Genomic DNA, 22,814 nt, shown 5'->3' with positions numbered 1-22,814 from the left:
TGCTCTGCATGTAGGAGTGATAATGGCCTGTTGCTGACACGTTTAATGAAAACTTGTGTAGGTGATGCTGCTGAGACTGTTTGCAACCAAACAAAGAGCCAGCAGCAGATATGCCTGGGAGGCAGACTATCGGCTGAGATTTGTGTGGTATCATTATGCATGTGTAGGCAGTTAAGATATTTGCGGTGAAATCAGGGCCTCATTGAAGTGGGTGGCAGCTTTCCCACTGCCTTCAGTTTGGCCAAACGCTGGCCTTTCTGTTGGTATTTACCCAGAACCCTTGACTGAGTTCAACAGAGACTAAAGAGCATTAAATTCCACACGATGCTGAGGCCCTACAAAATGAGTTTTGAAATCAGTTGACATGCCTAGGTTTTGTTTTATTCATCTGTATAAATTTTGCAGCAGTTTTCTCTCAGATTTGTTTCAACTCAGATATATGGTTGTTACCTGTAACTTCTCTGGAGATATTCACAATTTTCTTGCTAAACAGTTCTCTGAATAATAAGTATAAATGGTGAAATTCAGTTTTTGGTTTGGATAAAATCCAGTAATATTGCAAGACATGTGGCCTTCCAGAGCAAGATGAGCTACAGATGCACGATGGACTAAAACGCATTTTAAAAGCCTCTCTCTTTCATGTGTGTTTCCCACAGAATACGATTGATAGAAAGAGGAAAGTCTGATTTTTCAGTATTAAGCAACAGCATCCACGTATTATGTGAAGGCAGAACTTGGCTACATAATTTTGTGTTGTTCTGAACATGCTGAGACTCCTCAGGGTTCATTTCCAGGCAAGGAAACACTCTCATATGAAGTCTATGAATTATTATGACTTTATATCTGTGGGATATAAAAATCCCAGGTATTTCTGTGCTTTTCAAAAATTGCAGGCTTTTCAGCAATGTACAACAAAATTCAGTGAATCTGTGTGGAGAGGGCATTCTGGAAAGAGGGCTATGTAATTATTACTGTTAATACTGTTCAGTAATGCCATCTCTACCATAAAATATCCATCTTAGATTGTAAGATATATAACTGTGACTTATCATCAAAATCTATTTCAACTTATATGGCTTAGATCATCCTGTTTTCTCATTTGTCTCTGGTATTTCCTGGTCTTTAAATCTCCAGACCACCTGGGGCTCTTAACCCCCTTTAATAAATAGGTCCATCACATTTTCCCCCTGTTCAAAAATGTCACAGCTGCTTCCAATATGGTATGCCGGGATCATAAAAATAAGTACAGTATAAAACATTATTATAGCCCTATTTCCAGTTTCTCCAGCATAGCTTATTTCAAGACGTTAGCCATTTTGCAAAATCTGCTGTGTTTATTCCTCTCAATCACTCTGTTTTGAAATGTCCTGGTCAGCTGCTAGTACCTTAGGCCTTGGAGTAGCTCGAACAAATCTGCATATTTGAAAAGGGCAGGCAGCATCCTAATATCAGAGTTTTCCCTACTATAAAGCAAGCTGCTGCTTCTTCTGCCTGTGCTGGCATTGTCCGTGTAGGCACAGGACTGTGTCTAGGCTTAGTTGGCAACAGAGGATCACCAACCACTACTTTGGTGTCCATAGGTCTCTTGTGGCTGATAGCCTCTTCCACTAATGGGTCTGGACAGAAAGGAGCCACAGTTTTCAAACAATATTTCTTTGAAATACAGCCTGAACTGTGCTGCATGTGTGACCTGGGCTAACGGAGTAGCTGTCAAAAACTGGTGCATGTTTGGGTTTTCTGTTACTAATCTGGTCATTCTTTTCGCATCAATGGTGATGATATAAATGTCTCTGCACAGGCCAGGGTTTTATTCAAACACATTGCAGGCAGTTTTCAGGAATTAACAGAACGTGGGTGATGCCAGCCTAGCTGAATCTCAGCAGCAACACTTTTATACTGACCTAGGCAAAGACCAGGGCTTTACCCAGCGTGCTTGTATTATCCATTATTTACAAATTGCAAGCAGCTGAACACAAAAGCAGATGGTGAAGATGTTTCTTATTTGTATTTAACCTGCATTATTAGCTGACATCTGCAGATCATTATAGAGCAAGAAATGCATCGTGTATCCATTTTAGTGAATGTAACTTTCATCCATAATCTGCTATGTTTTGTTTTCATTGTTGTTTTTTAATATGTCTTCAGAGGTGCCGTTACATAGACTCAAATCAATGTATGTGCTGGTAGACAACAATCTTTTCAGGCTATCATATTTGTAGTTCCTCCTCCTGGAGAACAAGGTTGTGTATGTGATTTAGGTAGGAGAAAGCGCAACGATAGGATTTGGTTGGCTCCTAGTATCTGATGACTCACATCTAAGGTTGAATGTGGCATTAATATACTTTAGCTGGTCCTTTTCCAGGTAGAAGATAATATTTTAGGCTCGGTGCCTATCAGCATGCAGATCATTGTTTCTCAAGAGACATTCCCTTCCCCAGTGCTCTGTCAGAGCAGAAATCATCCTTCTTGCAGACCCTGCTTGCAAAGAGTCTGACATCCAGTGGGAGTTACTATACCTAAATACCCCAAACTGTTAAATGGCAGCTGAAGGCAGGCTTGCTTTTTCTGGCTCTGTTCTCCCAGTCTAGGCTCCAGGAAGGGACGAGAGCAAAGGACCTCAAAGGAATTTCCACACTGACATGTGCTGTTGACCAGGCAGTTCAAAAATTTGGAAGTTTCAGAAATGAAACATATGTTTCCAAGAAAGAGATGGATTCCTCCTCTCATTTTAAAAGCATGGACCACATGCAAAACTTCCATTAATAACAAATTACTGAGGGCTTTTTCTGTTGAGGTAAACATGAAGTATATATTTCTGCAGATAATTCCATCTTCTTTTCACAGGTCATTTTTCTTGCTACACTGCTAGTTTTCAGTACTCCCAGTGATTAAATAATAGGTTTACCCTCACAACCAAACTTCTCTCAAGGGGTCCCATTCTAAGCTTGTCATGCCCAATCCAGGAATACAGACTTATTGCCACGACAACAGAGCATGTTATCTTAACCGTAGGCTGTGCCCTTGCAGGGGCATCACTAAGAGTAACAACTGAGAAATGGATACAAAAGGCCCTATTTTCACCCAAACATAATGTAATCACAGTGTAGAAAAAAAGAACTGCAAATTATATTTTGTCTTCTACAGATTATTTTCCTTCCTTTCTCTGCTTCTTTATATGACAAACTCCTGAGATCTTTTGAAAAGCTGGAAATTTGTTCTTAATCCTGTCCATTTAAGTGTAAGCATTCCTACAAAAGCAGATCAGAACAAATGGATAACAAAATGATCCTCCCTTAGAAGTACTTCTGAAATTTTACCTAGAGAATGACAGGGTTTTCAAACAAACTCATCTTTAACTAAACCTTCATCATTATTTTAATGTTTCTCTTTTCTTCCCACAGATTAAAGTCACTGATTACAGATCTAATCACTGATCAGGTGGCCAAACAATGTCTCCTGTTGAAAAAGTCAGTTCCTTGAGCTAGAATAGAAATTACAAGTTTGACCAACCAAATATTGACTGATAAATTGGCAAAAGGGGAAAGCATTTTAGGAGCATTTAACAGTCAGAGAACCAGACAGAAGTTAATGGAATTATTTGAGACACAGGGAACATCCACAGTCCCACTTTGGCCCAACATTTTTACTATATTTTTTTAATAATAGATTTCCATGTTTTGTCTGAAGTTTGTTTGCAGGATACAATGTAAATGTATGTTCACTGATGAAGGATCATCTTCTGCTCAATCTTCTGATTTTTCTGTTTTCCAGACTTGCATAAAGATTATTTATAAAACCCACAGTAGATTAGATATTATTATCAAACATCCTAAACTTTCCATGATGTCTCAGAGTAAAGATGGTGTCAAATTATTTCCACACATATCTTCGTTTTCCAGAACATGTTTGCACCATTCAGCATGAGGAGTGCAGCTCACGAGCTAATTGCAACAACCTAATGCATCTAGCAAATCTGGCTCTTTTCCATATGAATGAATCATTCACAAATAGGCCTGGGTCTCTATGAATGTGTACAACCACTTATTTTTAGCAAGCTTCTTGTCAAGAAAGTGTTGATTTCTCAGCTGTGTCCCTTGGGTTCTCAGGCTCTCAAGTGCCAGCAAACCTCCGGCACCACCAGCCACAATGTGGCTGTGATGCCTTTCCAATTAGCAAGAGTAAGGTGGTAAGCAACCATTCATGGTTTTCAATGTTGAGAAATACTGAGCAAATCATATGTGAAATCTGAAAAAGACTTATTGTTGTTGTTTTTTAAGCCTGGCCAGCTCTGGATTGTCAGGACCCCCTCTCCATAACTAGGAATTAAATTTTCTCTCACTTCCATAAATGGTAATGAAGCTGGAAAAGAGGGCTGGTTTGTTCTGATGTGATGATAAAAGTGGGAGACTTGCTATGTTTGCACATCATGCTTCTGTTCTTGAAATGACTGTTTTATGAACAACAGTAAGGAAATTAAACAGGATTTGAATTTACCCTTCAGGTTATAAACAGCTCTAGTATTTACAATGCACTTTGCACTTGACTCTGGTGTAGCAGGAATATTAACAGCAACTGAAGTGAAATTGCCTAAAGATTTCCATTAGCCCAGGCAAAAGACATATGCAAGTATGTGTGTATATAATCTTTGACTTACATGAAAAATCAAATAGTTATTTGTTGTAATTATTTCCATATTCATTTTTAGATATAGTAAAAAGAAACTCACACTCTTCAGTGAAGGTCAGATTTCAGCTCTGGTTTTCTAGCTTTTTTTCCTTTTTTCACTGTTTTTTTGAGAGCAGAAATTTTAAGAAAGCTCTGGTGTGAGGCTTAAACCTTGAACAGCCACACTATGCATGGATTTGTACATGCTTAGCACAGACCACTGGCTCAGCATAGGGTGCTGGAAGAAGCTCACTAGCTCCAACCTCTGCGTGCAAGAGTCTCTGAGTGACAAACTGAGTTTTAGGGTCCCTTTGTATGACTTGCTGATTGCCCTGTGGGTTGTTGTTTGGGAGAGAAGAATATTTTTGCCTTCAGTTTTTGTCTTATCAGGAGAGTGAATATTTATAGAGGCTATAGCTTTTCCATTGGGAGTGTGCTGGTTTTTGCTTTAAAAACAAAAAAAGAAAAAAGTAGACTTCTCTTGTTGTTTTAAGAATAAGACTTTACAGATTGGCCTGGTTTGCTATTATAGGAATATTTTCAATGTGGAAACAAATTTTTTTTCCATCTCTCAGGCAGTGCTTAGGCAATATTGTTAAGGCATTAAATGGCCTGAGAATAAACTGTCACACTGTTTAAGCCCAACATCAGAACCTAGCAGAATCTGGGGAACTGCTTTCCCTGCAAATTAGTCTTGTTTCATGAGTAGACCTGCTTTGTCAGATGAGAGGAGAGCATGGGCAAAAGAGCTATTTAGAGCTAATCCTTTCACACTTAGGTGCCAGTCATCTTCAGCTCCCCATGGTATTAGGGTTTACTGTAGGAATCTGGGTTGGCAAGTCTTTGAAACTATACGCGGTCTTCAGAGAAGCACAGTAAAGAATTTCAACTTCACCCTCCTTTACCATGAAGAGCCGTGAGCTCCATCCACACACCCTAAAGAAATCTTTCTTCCAACCATGAGTTTCAGTTTGGGCCTCTCTCCTCTCACCCGAGAGTTCATTCTTATTTGCTCTCCAAATATCTAATTTGACAAACTAAATCAATAAGAAGATCATATAGGCTTTCTTCTGTTTTTCTCCTGAGTGTCTTTAAAATTAAGACTTGCTTAATTTTTCTATGCCTCATTTAACAGATGCAAAAATGGGCGTACGTTGCTTTTCAGTCTTGAGTTGAGGTACCTTTGCTCCAGTACTCCACATGCTACCACAAGCACTACTGGAGGCAGTGCAAAAATTTTGCTACATGCAAATGTATGGTCATTTACTTTCCACAACTGGCCTTATCTGCATCCCTAATAGATCATAGTTTAAATATTGAAGTACAAAAGCTTACTTATTAAAAAAGGTCTCAGAACTAAATATAAAAATCTACAGACTTTGGCTCTGATAAATATTCAAAATCATTCCAAAGAATGCTAAATTTTTGACAGTAGAAATGCCAATCAGGTCAGATTCCTGGATGCATAACTTGTCATGCAGCCCTGCACCTAATTTTTCTCTAAAGTGCCTTCTATTTTGCAATATCTCTTTTTAAAATGGACTGAGAAATCGTACACGCCACGCTAGGTGAGCTCAATCTACTGATTCACTGTTAGAATGTTCCCCGCAATACTTTATCATCCGTTTATTACAGATAATATGTGTGGTCCAAGGTATCTAAGTGAGAGACTGGTCATACCTGTATTTTTTTTCCTATAGGTTACACTCTCACAGTATTTGTTGTTATAGCAGCAGACATTTTGCATATTCAGTTAACATTATTTGGTTACAAAATGCTATGTGCAATTACTTCACCGCTGCAGGTTTTGCTACCAGTGAGCCTCACCTATTTGCAGCCTAAAGGTTTACTATAAGATTCCTTTTCCAAAAACTTAACTAAAGTAACAAAACTACTATGGATTGCAACTGATATGTCACTGGAATGTGCATTGGTGACAAAATCAGGTTAATCCAGAAGACCTTATTAGGTACATTAGCTATGGTCCCTCTCCTTGCCATAGCAACATGGAAGGGGACTGGTATTCCTGAAACACTGATAGAAGTTGTACATGGAGGAAATGCTGCATTTCCTTTGTTCTTCAGAAGTTCTATAAATATTTCATGTTTGTTAAAACTGTGTTATTTCTGGACTTGTGCCTACTCTCTTGTTTAATTTTTCCTGAATCCTTCAGGGTTGTAGATAGCTTGGGATATACAGAGATTTAACATTCCATATTTATGCTCTGTTAATAGGCACCACATGAAGATTAGGAATGTAAACGGGTTGTGAGGAAGAGAGAGGGAGATATTTAGAATGTCTAAAAAAGGACTAGACTTAGAGTCCTTTTGGTGAAAGACATTTCTATTACTCATGCTTGTGACTTTCCATCCTTCTCAAAAAAAAAGAATGAGAAAGGTCATCAGAACATCCTAAACTGTATCAGATATTGGAGCAGTTCTGCCAAGTTTTGTATCTCAACTCTTTGGATTACAACAAGAGCAATTTTAGCAACAAGCCCTTCCTTTCCCATCTCTGTGTATTCATTTTTCACAGCCAGTGGTTATCCCCATCTTCTCTTGATTATAACCAGCTTTTTCCCCTTGGAAGAAAGCATCACCTAATATAAAAAGGTTCTCCATTTACCTTTGCAAGTAAATATAGCCTTTTTCTTGCCACAATACTCCTAACACCCCAAAAATGAATGACTGGAATATTCTCTCCATGGCAGTATGTACAACAAAGGTGCATAAATATTACAGAGACATAAAAAAGTTTGTGTCCATAAATATACTTAGATCATTGAGTGAAAAAGTTGAAGTGTTTTCAGAAATGACTCGGTGTTTGTACCATCCTTTTAGAAACACAGGTCAACCCAAAAAAATGTGTTTGATTCAGAAGCATAAAATTGTTGAAGATGAGTTTTAGTGTGCTCATAACGTATAAATCAGTCTTTAAAGCATAGTGTAGTTCCTTAGGACCTAAGTTGCTCATGAAAATTTAACTCATTATGTTTCTATTTTTCATAATTCTCCACATTTGTTTGTTTAAATATGCATATTGAGAAGCTAGTGAAAAATAAGTCATGGATAACAGTTCTTTGATCTTTTAAATATAGTAATAATGCTGTTTTGAAAGGAGTCATCCCAAAAAAAGCACTTTTCTCTCAAGCAGCTCCAGTTTACCTCAGGGCCCCATATCTTTGCCTGGAAATTCAGCAGTGATGCTGGTTTGGTAATGTCCGTTGGGAGTCACTAGAAAAACAGAAAACCTGGGCATGAATAGATTTTCCAGTGCAACTGGAAAAAGAATGATTTCACCTTATGCTGCATAAATAGGTGAAACAGTTTAAATCTGTCCTGAAATCTCAGAGTCACATGATTTCAGAATATGTTTTCCTTGATTATTGGTATCTTCAAGCTGAAACATTTATGTAGAGGATTTTTCATGTAACACTAAATATTTGTAGAGTGAGATTTTGATAGCACTACACATAGTGACAAATAGCTTTCTGCCTGAAGAGTCTCAGTAACAGCAATGAAATTGCTCACAGCATAAAATGTTGAGCAGAAGGTATAGGGATGTCAGAGTGTGGTTTCTTGTGTTTTGAACTACTCCTTCTATTAGGTAGTTAAGAAACAGATGTCTATTGAGAAAATAGGAGACCGGTTGGTTTAGCAAATCCTGAGGCCCTTTTTTCCATTTCCAAGACACAGAGCAGGAATCCCATGCACATCCCAGAAAATAAGTCCCTGAGAACAGAGACCATAATCTTCTGATCTCTTCAGGGATTCAACGTTTTTATTTGTAGTGATGATATCTCTAAGAAAGTAAGACGGCGGCTGATTCACAAACCATAATGGGAGTTTCAAGGGTATTTGTTCAGTCGGTGAAACCGTGGTCTCATGACTACAGCTCTTGGCAATCACTCAATTACTTTTACTGCAGTTTTAAAGCTCATCTGTGCTATCTCCCATGTGAAAAACAAGGCCCACGCAGGTTTCTTGTGCTGTATTATCAGTCCCCCACTTGAAGTTCCAGCTTCATATAAGGTCCCATGTATCAAGATGAAGACTCCAAATTAATATCCTTGATTTTATAAGACAATAAATAAATAAGATCTTTGCCTAAATACTTGCTGTCTTAGGGTTTTGGTTTCCACATCCAAATGCCTACAAAAAATTTGACAGTAACTATGTAGAGACCATCTTCTCCTATAAACCTAGTGACTGAAACAGAATTTTAAAAAGCTTTTGAACCCATCAACAGCAATGCCTCCATCACCAATGCTACCTGAAACTATTCAAAGCAGACATTTTATTTTTCTTGTGCTAAAACTCATTGGCAGTCACTGTGCTGGAGTCAAGGCCCATTTGCTTCCTGACATGGGTAAATAAGACTGATATTGCAGGTGTCAACACTGCCAGCACAGCAGTGTTACCTTCCTGATGTTCTCTATTGCTACTGCAAAATGTCCCACAAGAGTGCCGGCCCTTTAAACGTAATACCCTAGGGAATTCCCTTCAATAAAACTTTACCTGGATACAGTAGCTCTGTAGCATCGTGTCATTTCCGAGGGTTGTCTTAATAGGGGTGAATATTTCCTGTGTTTTAACAGTTCTTTATTCATGGTATCATAACATGTTTTGGTCTTAAGATGGTTGGGGGTTTTTTTAATTTATTTTGATGGGATCAAATCAAAAACTCCTTGAATAGTCTTTTTATTCATTAACTTTTAGAGATTACTTGACCAGATAACTGGTCAAGTTCAAAACATCCTAGTCAAGGCTCTTGAAGTACGTTCACTTTTTGAAAAACAGAGTGGTTTAAATATAAATATTTTTTTAAATGACTCACCTAGAAAGGCCAAAAGAATAACATCATCTCAAACTGACCTCTCTTTATTCATTTCTATTTCTTTCAGACTGACTTCAGAAATCTGGGGTAATTTTCCTTTTCCTGCAAAATCTTACGCCTTTGCAATCATTTGTACCAGTATTTGATCTGTGAAATCTTGATTTGGACTTCCTGGCAGATTTGTACTGAACAGCATCTCTAATCCCTTTTAGGACATATTCTGTAGGCTGAAAGAAAGGGATTTTTTAGCATAGGGAAAATTTTAAAAAGGGCTTTACCCAAAAGATTTTCCCCTAACCCAATCCTCTTTAAAACATGAAACCCAACACCAACTAGACACTAATTCCAATTTGTAACAAAACCAGGAAAAGAGGGTAGTCCCAATAGTTATGCATAAGTCTCCATATGAGCCAGACAACTTAATAACACCACTTATTAGAGAAGCCTTAAAAGTAATCCCATTAAAGCTATTCAGCAGAACACTGATATTTTTCTGAAATCTGCTTGGAAGCAGACAGGATTACTCGACTGAAATGTGAGCAGCTTTCCAGTAAACCTCATCCCCCCACCTCTTACTCCCAAAGTCTACAGACCTTGACAATTCACTGTTCTCTCACTTGATGGATGGGGTGAAATTATGACTCAGAAATAGGGAGGGACGGAGAGGTGGGCATACGATCTTTTACAGCTCTTCTTGTTGAGGCACAATGTGAGATCTTGCTGACACTGACACTTCCTGACCCTGTACGGTGATGACTCAGGTGGACTGGTCACACCGTGTGACAATTATTTCCTGGTGAATAATTTCGTTTTTCAAATGTATGGCTACAGCAATAAATATCAGGAAGACCACTGCCTGTAATCCAGATGGACTTGCACGGATATTCTTCCTGCTTCTTTTCTTTATGCTTGGCTCTACCAGCCTTCCTATTAAAGGAAATGCTGTGTCTTGAACCAGAATAATGCGTCCAGTTCTGGACTCCCCAGTTCAAGAATGACAAGAAACTACTACAGAGAGTCCAGCGGAGGACTACAAATAGGAACAAGGGACTGGGACATCTCTCTTATGAGGAAAGGCTGAAAGACCTGGATGCATTCTACCTTGGAAAGAGATGACTGAGAGGGGACCTTAGCACTGGTTTCAGATATTTAAAGGGTTGGTGTCAATAGGATGAGGCCAAAATCTTTTCAGTGGCGTACAGTGAGAGGACAAGGAGCAAGAGGCACAAACTGGAAAACAGGAAGTTCCACCTGAACATGAAGTAAAACTTCTTTACTGTAATGGTGATGGAGCACTGGAGCAGGCAGCCAGGGGAGGGTGTGGTGTCTCCTTCTTTGGTGATACTCTTAACACGCCTGGACACGTTCCTATGCAACCTGTTCTAGGTGAACCTGCTTTAGCAGGGGCGTTGGACTGGATGATCTCCAGAGGCCCCTCCCAACCCCGACCGTTCTGTGATTCTGTGAACGTGTGAAGTGTCCCAGTGAACCTACTCTGTGAGATACCAGCTGGCTTGTTAGCTGGTGGTGAACCCTCGCCGCTGAGAACAAGCGGTGGTGATTTGACAGAGGTACAGAGAAATTTGAAATGATGGGAAACCATGATCTTGTTTGAACCTGAGAAAGGGTGAATTTCTGTTTTAAAGCACCTTATCTAAACAATACTTAAGGAAGGAAACCTTGTGAACTCCCGTTAAAAACTTACAGCTATGATTTAGAAACTCCTTTCATCTAGCATGAAGGGGTTCTTTTGCCTTGAAGAAACAAGGATGCGGTGTTCTCATTTGCACGTAATATGTCAGTAAAGCAGGAGTACTTTTAGCAATGCTGTTTATTCACTTCTTAACTGTACATTTTATTTATATCTATATGGCTATATTTCTCTTGGATTTTCAGGACACTTGAAGATCCCCACATAAACTGTCTTTGAAAAGGAGTAGGTTTTTCCTTCTTTTATGTGAGCAATGTCTACTTTATTTTGATTTAACAACAGAAAGCGATAACTGTACCCTGTGTAAACATTCTGCAAGTAGTTTAATCCAGATCTACAAGGATATCTGGTTTCTCTAAAGATGTCCATAATTATACAGCAAAGCTCTGAAGAATGTAATTATTCATTTTAGAAACTGAACTGGAACATTACAAAGCTGCCTGGTTTAGCTTTGGAAAAGGGGCTATAATTGATCCAGAGGATCAATTATGGCTCAAAGTCCAGATGGAGATCCATGACAAGCAGGGTCCCTCCGGGGATATTGACAGTGAGGCTGAGTGCACCCTCAGCAAGTCTGCAGATGACATCAAGCTGAGTGATGTAGTTGCCACGCTGGAAGGACGGGATGTCATCCACAGGGATCAGGACAAACTGGAGAAGTGGGCCTGTGAGAATCTCATGAGATTCAACATGGCCAAGTGCAAGGCCCTACACCTAGGTCAGGGCAATCGCCAATTTCAGTATACGATGGGTAACGATGTGATTGAGGCCTGCCCTGCAGAGAAGGACTTGGGGATGCTGGTCGATGAGAAGCTCAACATGAGCCAGCAATGCATGCTCGCAGCCCAGAAGGCCGCCCGTATCCTGGGCTGCATCAAAAGAAGTGCAGCCAGCAGGGTGAGGGAGGTGATTCTGCCTCATTGTTCCTCTCTTGTGAAACCTCATCTGGAGTATTGTGTCCAGTTCTGGAATCCTCAACATAAGAAGGATATGGAACTGTTGTGATAGGTCCAGAGAAGGGCTACAAATATGATCCAAGGGCTGGGGCACCTTCCATAGGAGGACAGGCTGAGGGAGTTGGGCTTGTTCAGCCTGGGGAAGGGAAGGCTCTGAGGATACCTTATAGCGACCTTCCAGTACCCGAAAGGGGCCCACAAGAAAGCTGGGGAGGGACCGTTCACAAAGGCTTGTGGTGTTAGGATGAGGGGGAATGGGTATAAACTGGAAAGAGGCAGATTTAGTCTTGATATGAGGAAGAATTTCTTCACCATGAGAGTGGTGAGGCACTGGCACAGGTTGCCCAGGGAAGCTGTGGCTGCCCCATCCCTGGAGGAGTTCAAGGCCAGGTTGGATGGGGCCTTGGGCAGCCTGATCTAGTGGGATGTCCCTGCCCACGGCAGGGGAGTTGGAACTGGATGACCTTTAAATCCTTTCCAACCCTAACTTTTCTATGATTCCTTTTTAGGTCAATGCTCCTACTTTGGTTTGGGGTGGTGTACAGGTGTGACAGCTGTGCACCAGTGAAAACACGAGTTCATTGACTCCTAGACATTACCAAGACATCTCTAACAACTCTGTAAGAGGAATTTCTGTCTGGAATATGACTGGATATTGGGATCTATTTTTCCAGCCTGTTGCTTTTGAAGTGTTTGCAGTATTATTGGTGGTAGCAGTGTCACCCCACAAGCAGCTGTTAGACAAAGTCACTTTAGACTCTTAAATGATAATTCCTAAGACAACAAGTTGACTTCTGGGTAGAAGCTTCCTTCTTGTAAATGCATTTCAGTGGGATGATGGCTGGATGGCTCTTTCCCTTTGTAGCTTTGATGATAACTGGCAAGCTACTTGAAAGACTGGAAAGTTTTGATAAGGCTTCATAAAATAGCTCCTCTTTTGGCTAAATTAAGTTTAAATCTGCTCATTTTGTGGTCCATGGTTAAAAAGTAAGGAAGAAAGACTACTGTGTTTCTGAATGGTACATTTTAGTCAGGAATTTAATGTACATTAAAAAAAACACTGCTTCAGTGTGTTTGTTTTGACTTTCCTAATGTTTCCCACTTAGACTTGCCCTGACATCAGTGTAAGTGTGTCTGATATCTTACTAGGTACTTCTTTAAAACACCCCGATACACCCAGCCCTTCTTTTGTAGTAGCAGTTCTATCTTGATGAATGAGAGAGAAGAATGTGTTGGTGATTTTCCATTTATCACATGAGAACACAGACTTTCCATACCCTTATGTTAATTCTGACCTGCATTCTTGTTCTGTCCTAGACATTTTGGTAGCTAGAGACAACATCTACCATTGTGTATGTCTTTCTTCTGCTTGCTGTCTCTTTCTTGATTGAACTTTGATTTCATTTTGGCCTGAGGGAATTTAAGTCAAGGTGAGGAATGAAAGTTAACTTTCCAAATATTATGGTGGACAGAAAGAAATGAGGATGTTATTTGCCTTCCAAATGTGTTTGCTATATCCATCCACGTGCTCTGTCTTGCTAATGACAGTATTAATTTTGTTAGGGTTCCTCTGTTGAGTGAGTCAGTACTGCTTATCTATCCTGTACTGGAAATATTCCTATTTTGGTGGCTTTAGTATAATTCCATTTCTTTTCCTCTGAGCTAAAGGACTTTACTTCCAATTTGCCCAGGAGCTTTTGACATTACTTTATATCTGTGGGAACTTTTCCTTTACAGTGAGCATTTCAGTTTGCCTCAATTCAGATGTCAGGTTTCTTACAGCTGGAAGTAAAATGGGTCTGTCTGATTGTGTTTCTCTGAGGATGCAGAAATATGTGTATTTCAATTGAAACTGATTCTTGGCATTGTAGATATTCTTCAGAGGTGCAATTTGCCCCAGATTCAGCTGTATTACATGCACTGCAGAATTTGGTCCTAGCTGATTATGCTTTTAGAATAGAGCAAAATAAGAAAAGGCTATAGCATTGCTAAAAACACTGAGGACTCTTTGAATAGCTAGTGAAACCTGATGTCTTGATGTTTCTTTCCCGAATGCATCAAGAGAACATAAAAAGCGTCAGTGGCTTCTTTTCCTCTTTTCTTTGATTCCAAATCAGAGTCATAGAGTGGCTAACAAAGTCAGTTAATTGCTGATCGTTTGAAAGCTCCAGGAAATACTTCCAACAATAACATGCATACTGAAAAGCAGAACCTCACTCATCCTGTAGCCATTTATGAATAGAGACCAGACATGCTGAACAGTGTCACTTGGGAGGAAGGAAGAGGAGGAGGTGCTGCAGAGTTGCACGTGCACTTCTAGGGGTTACAGATGTTTCATCTCTTTGCTAAGGCATGAGAGCAAGGCCAGAAGAGGGTCATGAAAGCTGTCTGTTGTTGAGAGTTTAAACCCTCTTGCTGCTGCCCTTCATCTCATTTTCATAGCATAAAGAATTGTCTAAACTCTGGATAGCAGCTACATAGTTTAACCTGATGGCCAGATGGTACAGGGCTTCCACAGGGCAGGAAGGGATGTAGGCTTCATCAGCTAAATTAAATCTCATTTACAGAAGAGGGAAATGAGGTTGTCTCTTCTTTTGTCATATTGTTCATATTGTCGTATTTTCTAACCACCAAGCAGCTGGATGACCTGGAAGCAAATGCTCCTTGTCAAATAAATTAATATCTAAATCATTGGTTTCTAAAGCGGAATGAGCATGTATGTTGATTTCTGGGAAAGTTCGTTTTATACATTTGTCACACATGGTTCCTTTCATTCATATAACAGATTAATTGCTGCTTTGAGGTTTTTTTCTTTACTCTCCTTCAGGCTATGCACTTCTGATTAGGGGCGGTTGAATAATTTATTGCAAATTGCTTATTGGAAAAGGTTTGCTTTATGTCATTCCATCCAGAATAATATATTTTCAAATGATTATTCAAGTCATAGTTCAAATGATCCTCCTAATAGTTTCAGTGGAAAATGCTTGGTCTGAAGCTTAGTTGGAAACAGATTTGTCACAAAAGAGGTAAAACCACCAAAGAGCATTTGGATAATCAAGACTTAAGGCTGGTTTGGAGTGGAGGTACAAGTCTCTTATTTTCTTCCACACCTTGACTGGTTGTTAACCAGTCTGTTATTGGTTTTCTAAAGTAAACATACTTGTGTTTTACAACATTCACTTTGTGAGTGTTCTCCACAAGTCATTGAAAATGTGCTATTTCTATAAACACGCCTGCTACTAAATTCATTTGAAGTGATATTCACTGGTAAATAAACGTAGATGGTTCAAGCAGACATGAAAGAAAAATCCCTTAGGGAGGGAGTGGGGGTAAATCACAGAGATAACATATCCTTTGGAAGTTTTGGTATAAATAGATGTACAGATTTCCACATATTTAGTCATTGGAAGAGACTGAAACGTTTGATGTGCAGTTACCATTTCACATGAAAGCAAAAGGTAGTTTTCAATTGCATTTGGTCCTTATAACTCAAGTGCTGACAATCATTGGAAGCCTAATTTAATGAACGTTTTATAAGATCTTCAAGTGCTCTGTGGAAATTCCCCCCTCCCTTTGGCTGGCTACGCATTCCCTCTTGCTGCGGTTTCATGTCCGTAGGCCCATTCCGAGCAAGCCCTTCACATGCCAGCAGCTCTCCTCTCCTCTGTTTGCTCTCTGGAGTCACTCCCATCAGCACAGGCACTCAACATGCCTACAGCTGCTCTGCTTTTCTCAGCTCTGTCAGGCTATTTGTTTAATCAACACAATTACTTGTGGCTTGGTCAGCACAACAAGATGAACACGTTTCCAGTCTCAGGGCTAGGCTCGTCATCTTCCTGTCCCTGGGGAGTTGCCCCTGGCACAATATAAACGTCGGCACCCTTCCAAATGTTTGCAAGGTCCCACTCAAAGACTAGTCACAAATTTAGAGCCCTCACACAATGCCAATCACTTTCCTGATGGATCCAGCTGCCTTTTGCCCCTGTAGCTAGCTGGCTCTGTTTCACTCCTTTCTGCCTCACAGGAGAGGCACCAACCTTCAAGGGGAAAACTACCCTCTGCAGCCTCTCTGTAAAGCCCTAACTTTTCTCTTTCTTAGCAGAGTTTGCTTTCTCTTGCAAAGGTGACCCATGAGGTCCCAGTGAGCTGTTTCCAGTCAGATTATCTCCAGTCTTCCTCTTGTCTCTACTGTGCAGAGAAGACTCATAATACAAGGTTGGAAAAGCAGGTGGGGCAGATCTTGAAGGGCATGGATTGCTTTCCTTGCTGTTGGTCAGCAGGTTTACCTCAGGGAAATGTCTGCTTACCCCTCCCTTTTCTTCCCTCTACTCTGAGGGACACAAAGAGGTGCAATTGTAGGTGCAGCAAAAAGGTTTCTTGGGAGCAAATTGCTTTGCACATTCCTGGGGGTGCTGGTATCCCATCAGGGTCAAGCAAGATGTTTATGGCCCTGAGTGAAGGAGGAGTTTTTCTGTATTCAGGAAGCACCTTGTGTTCAAGGGCCTAAGGAAAAGCACCAGGAAGGTTTTACTTCTTAGATATTCTCTGCTGCTGGAGCCTCTGAGCAGCTCACTTCCCCAAGGCAATGCTCTGCTGAAATCTGCCAAGGGCACTAGGAAGAGTGCAGGAATGGCAGGAAGCTGGTGAGAGGGTCAGGAGGAAAGGGAGGCTGTTGGTTTCCTGGATGAGCTTAGAACAATATGATTGCTTATATTAATTTGAGCATTTGCCAAAGAAACAGTTGCAGTAGTTCACGAATGCTGAATAATAACACAGAGATTTAATGCAAATAACTTTTCTTGTGATAGCTCTAAGAAATTATACCCCACCTCCACCATGAGACAAAATCCTCTTTCAGGCTTTTCCATTTTATCAGGATAAGTATGACAGAAAAGGCAGCAGCTCTTCGGCATAAAACTCATGCTATAACAATTTTTTTAAATGCAAAAGAGAACAGATGCTTTGCCCACTTCTTGCACTGCAATTGTCAGCTGTGCTGGACCAGAGCCGAGCACAAGGCGAGGGTGTAGCGTTACCACCAGGCAGGGCTGGGGCAGATTCACTAGTGCAGAAGTGCTGTGCAACAGCAGACGTTTCCCCAAAGGATTACAACCGACTTTAGCTCTTTTCTGTGGGTTTAGGAGACAGGTCCCACAGAGGGGATGGAGTGAGCAGCTCTTTGCTGTTAACATTTTAGAGAAGGAACCCAACTTGTCCAGGTGGTCGTGTTTTGCCAGACTTGTAATTCTGGATGCACCTCCTCAGTATGCTTTTGCAGCAAGATACGATTTTGCTCTGACCTGGCCCGAAGCCATGTCAATGCCGCTATAGAGCTGCTGAGCCAGGGGCAGGGACTGAGCCTGGCTGAGAGAGATGATGCTGAGCTGTCACACCAAGACAGATCCCAGCCAGGGTTGCTCTGTAGCCTGTCTCCCACAGAGGCTGGGAACAGATACCTCTATGCAAGTCACGCAAGTAACAGAGCACTTAGAGTGTGATCCTTCCCTGCTCTTCATGAGCAGCTGCAGAGGGTCTCCCTGAGCCACCTGGCATTGGAAGCATCCATACACCCAAAGGGGCCAAATCCATCTCCATAATGCCCTCTAGCAGAATGTTTCCCCCTGTGGAAAGAAGGGATCATCTCATAGATCCTCTCCCTCTTTCAGTTAAATGAACAATGCTATAAATGCAATTAACAAAGATTTTTTTTTTTTTAATCTGGAGAGAAAAAAGTAGAAAAAGTCACCTTATGAATATTTTACAAAAAATTTCTTGGCATACGTGCAGAAATTAAAAGACCAAGGGTTTTTCACATCTTGGCACCTTTAATGAACACAAATGCAAGATCCATGACCCTGAGTGCAGATTTTATGTGGCAATTTCAGTAATTCATTGTATTTATTTCATTATCAATTTCCCAGTAAAAATTCCAGATACGGAACAAAGCACTTTAAGGGCAATAATTATTTTCCAGTGTATTACAGCATCTCTCTTTTTTAGAGTGGCTTTTCTTTTTTTAATACTTTATCCCTGTTCTTGGGACTCAGGTTTCCTTCTTTTGTTCTCTTCCTCACTCCACCCCTATCTCCAAAAATAATGTCCTTCTGTTAACCAATGTACCTCTGTTAAAGTGATATGAAATACAGAGAACAGAGGACACAGTGCACTGTGTGATAGCTAATGGTCGTCTGGGGTGTGGCAGTGAGGTTGTGTACAGTATGTTTCTATGCTTAGCTCAGTAGCTAAACGGAGTGGCATCTCTTCACTCAACTTAAAAGGGAATATGGACTCAAGCCTGAGAAAGTTATTACAAGTTTTCCAGTATCTATTTTATGAACATACTTTCCTTAATGCAGAAAATTGTTTAATATTCCTATTCGGTTTAGTAATCACTGGGGTACATGCCAGCCTTCCTCACCTTTATTTAATCTGAGTCTTCCCAGTTGCTATTCATTTCACTCAAGTTTGGTAGATTTATTTCCTCTACTACCCGACTAATCCATCTTGTCTTATAACTAAAAGAGGGTATGAGACAGGAAATCTCACAGCTATGGTGCGAGATTGTCTTTCTGATTGCTATGTTGTCTTCTGTGTACTTGTGTCCAGGCTGTCACTAGGTACACATGCAAAAGCTGCATATTTCCTCTGGCAGACCCTTATTTTATTTCGGGTCCAGCAAAGGCACTAGATCTACATGAAAGCATTGCCCAAGCCAGTTGTCAAACTTAATTCCTTATTTTTCTTTCAGCATTGCAAAATACGTACAACTATGTACGACTTTTTATATAAAGTCATTTTTAAAGGCTGTTTCAAACAGCTGAAAGTACTTTGCTTTTGCTTCCAAGAATTTAGCTCCAGTCAGAGATCAAGCACAGGGATTTTCAGCTGAAAAGAGAAATATTTGGGAAAATAACCTTATGTTTTGCAAAAGGGTCATTGAACCTAACAGTCTCAGTATTTGATGACACTATGTTATGGTGACTCAAAATAGGCAGTTATAAAAGAAAAGCAAAGACCCTTATGAACTGTTATATAGTGGGCATCTCTCGCCCCCCTTTCTGTGTTCTCTGGGCTGCTTATTTTGTTGAGGAGTGAAATGAGTAGTGAAGCTTTCTTCCCAGTGCTTTAATTCCACAGCTGCACTTTCAGAGTCTGTAATGAGAACTGCAGGCGCTCAGCTTGCTTTAGAGGTTTAAATATAGTTTTAGGTTATGCTTCTATATGTGAAGCTTTTGATTGCCATTAAAAAAATAAATAAATAAAGAATGAATGAATAACTAAATACACAAATAAACAGCCCCAAAGCAAGCAGGCTCTCAGGTTTGTTCACTTTGGCCAAAACAGATGTTTTATCCAGCTTGATAATACTTAAACTACAGACACCATAAATAGCTTTTCATCTTGGTGTTACCTTTCGTGCTGGGTTAGAGTGGGAGCCCTGACTTCAGGCCATGTGATGACTCAAACTGGGTACCCCTCTGATGTCCATACAACCTGGTCCTGGGGTGCTGGTCTCCTTTACTTACGTAAATGTGACAGCTGGCAGTTCCTCAGAGGTTTTCCCTCTTCTCTGCTGGTTATGGGTCAGCCAAACCAAGCTTCCTGCCTTTGCAGTGCTGAGGTGTGAAAAGAATAAGGCTGTCGAGCACTAAGCTGTTCCTCTAAGAGGAAAAACAGGATAGGGAGGGGAACTGCCACTGAAACCTTTTGGTCTTTCTGACAACGGCAGTGCTATGAAGCAGCTGCATTGGCAGGTAGAGTTAACGCTGGCTGAGTATCAGCTTTACTTCCATCATCCTCCCTGGTCATGGAGTGTGACTGAAAGCACCTGGCCATGGCCCATCCTAGCAGCAGGGGGTCCAAGGGTTCCAGGCTGCCCATCAAGTATTGCATCTCTGCTCCATTATGCAAACTGATGGAGAAGATGGGTCCTCCTGACTTCCACCAGTAGTCATGACCTGGGGCTAGTTAAACTGTCAACTTAATTTCTGGTCAGCCTGTCAAGACACTGCCTCTTCCACTGTCTGATCTGTACCTCTGTGAATGTAGAAGGTGATGCTTTGTGGAAATCCGAGGGGTTTTTTCTCTCCATTGTTATGTACCAACAGTAGAGTAGAACTAGGGATCATATTTGTAATTTTTCCTGATCGAGGAATAATGACATCTGAAGACATTTCATTTTTGAAAGTTGTTTTCCAACAAACACCTTTCTTACTGTGTGCCTTAAAACAAAATGACTAACTGAAGTTGGACTTGATGGCAAACATAAGAATAGGAGGAAATGTGAGCATTTCATCTGTGCGTTAGCACAATGAAGTCCATATTTGCAGCAGTGTCAAAATATGTAGTGTAAAGTAAGTGATAATATGCAGTAAGATGAAAAGTTGTGGCTAACTGAAATGGTATAATGGCAAGAAGTTTTCTTTCTGTGCACAGGTATGGAAGTCAAAGAGAAATCGGAGAGACAGAAGCCCAGGAGAGAACACCCAGCTCCTAATGCCGCTTGATGGCCCATTCCTTCCCCACACCCTTGCACTATTTTAGTATTAGGGTGACTGGTGCTGGTGTGTGTGCCAGCTGTGCTGAGGTGCTGGCTAGCCCCAGAAACCAGGCAGGTGCTCAGCGCCCACTATAGTCTCTCCATCACCCACCCAGTTTTCAGAAACCAGCAGCTACTTACGTACTGCAGACTTTTATCCTGCTGTCAAGTTTGGCTAAAACTGGCCAACAGTGCATTATTGTGGAGACAGTGATAAGCAGACAGACAGACAACATGGTCTCATACGCCTTGTTGCCTTTGGAAACCAGGCTAAAAATAACACAGTGATGAATAGAGCTTAACTGAGAGGTATGTTACAGAAGAGAGCTGGTGGAGAATGTCCCATTGTTATTTCACATGTCTGAATATCAGCAACAGCCCCTTAGAATATTTCTAGCGATTTGCTCACTTGAAACAGGGCTTACAGATGTATCTCCTTATCAAGGGCTGACTGTTCTCAGTGAAAATTAACATCCTGGTAATTTTAAACCCTGAAAACCACTGAGGATTCCAGCATGGCTGGGATGGTGTCCAATAGTATCTTAATCCTCTTTTTCTCCTTGCAACAACACCAAAGGTAATAATTATACATCCTATTTAAATAAACAGAAGTATTGCTCTCAGTGCTCCTGACTGCTATCAAAGCATTCATATGAGTTCCTGATCTCTGGACTTCCTAGCTGGAGAGGTATTCAAGAGAGCAGAGGAGAAACTGGAACACAAAATATAGCAACGGAAATTGGCAGCATAAATGATCCTATAGAAAGAAAAAAATTAAAGGCAGAGATCACAAAAGAATAATTTTTACTTTGATAGCTTAGCTGGAAAATTTGGAAAGAAAGTGAATCTAGACTGAAGTAAAACAGCAAATAAAACTCTGCCACATCTATGCTGTGATTGCAAGTCAGCTTGAAAAGCTTCTCTTTTGGGTTATTCAGTCCTTTTGTTTAACTTTGAAAGAAAACAATGGGTTACAATGTATATTTTTTTTAATCTCGAGATTGTCATTTTCTTCCTTAGCCTTTCCTCCTTCAGTCTTGAGGACTACTTCAGAGTAATTAAAACATTTTCCCAGACTTTAAACTTGGGAATTTGATGGCATGAAAGAAATTTTACATTGAGTCCTCTGTGATGTTGCCAAAAGTGTATCTGGTTTGAGATGCTTAATGGGATAACATGAAATCTATTGTCATTTATTTTCATTTTTAATTTGGTAGATGTATAGTAGCAGAAATATCGGAGATATGATTCCCAAATAGAAGAATGTATTTATAGACACGTAGGTATTCCAAAGACAAGAAGTAGTAATTATCTTATATCTGAGAAATTAATTACATTGGAATAAGACAAAAGTCATCATGTCAGTGTATGATGAAAAGAGGGCAAATGGACTGAAGTTGTATTAGTCAGGAGTGGTTTATCCCTGAAGTTTAAGTTCCTGATGAAACTTTCAACAATACTAATAAACCGATCTTTTGAAAGAGCCAATATATCCATTAGCTGTGGCTAATGTAGATTAACACCACTTCAAAAAAAACATGAGTAGCTACAGGTTTTGCAGCTAAGTTTCCCAAGGCACAGTTTTCTCTTAGGCAGCTGATCTACAAGCTGCAAAGCTGTTAGAGCTCAGTGTCACCGTGGTGCAGCAGGAAAAGACCGTGAACTGGCTGCCTTGGCAATGGGGCCAGGCCAAAGCACGGAGGCTCACGCACGCACACGGCGTACACAGCCTGTGCAGTAGCTGGAAATGTGAAGATGGTTTTGCATAGATGTAGATCATTGCAGATCTCAGCGTCCCTGGCAAAAAGTCAAACTCGCAGAAGTTCCTCCTACATGTGTTTTCTGTACCAGTGAAAACTCTAATTCAACATTAGAACTTCTGTGGATTTTAGTTACTTAAGCTCAGTTGTTCAAATGGGATAGATAAGAGATGGAAGCAAATATACTCTGAATGAAATCTATTAATAACAGTGTTTTGCACTTCCATGGATCCCATCCAGAGGCTGAAAAAGATTTGTGGATTCAGGAGAACTAGGCTCCACAATGCTTCCCTGTTCAAAACAAATTACACTGACTACATGTGACAAAGGAAGAATATAAGATCCTA

The sequence above is a fragment of the Phaenicophaeus curvirostris genome, chromosome 4, assembly GCF_032191515.1.
Source record: "Phaenicophaeus curvirostris isolate KB17595 chromosome 4, BPBGC_Pcur_1.0, whole genome shotgun sequence".
NCBI lineage: Eukaryota > Metazoa > Chordata > Aves > Cuculiformes > Cuculidae > Phaenicophaeus > Phaenicophaeus curvirostris.
Note: the sequence above shows the minus strand (reverse complement) of the source record.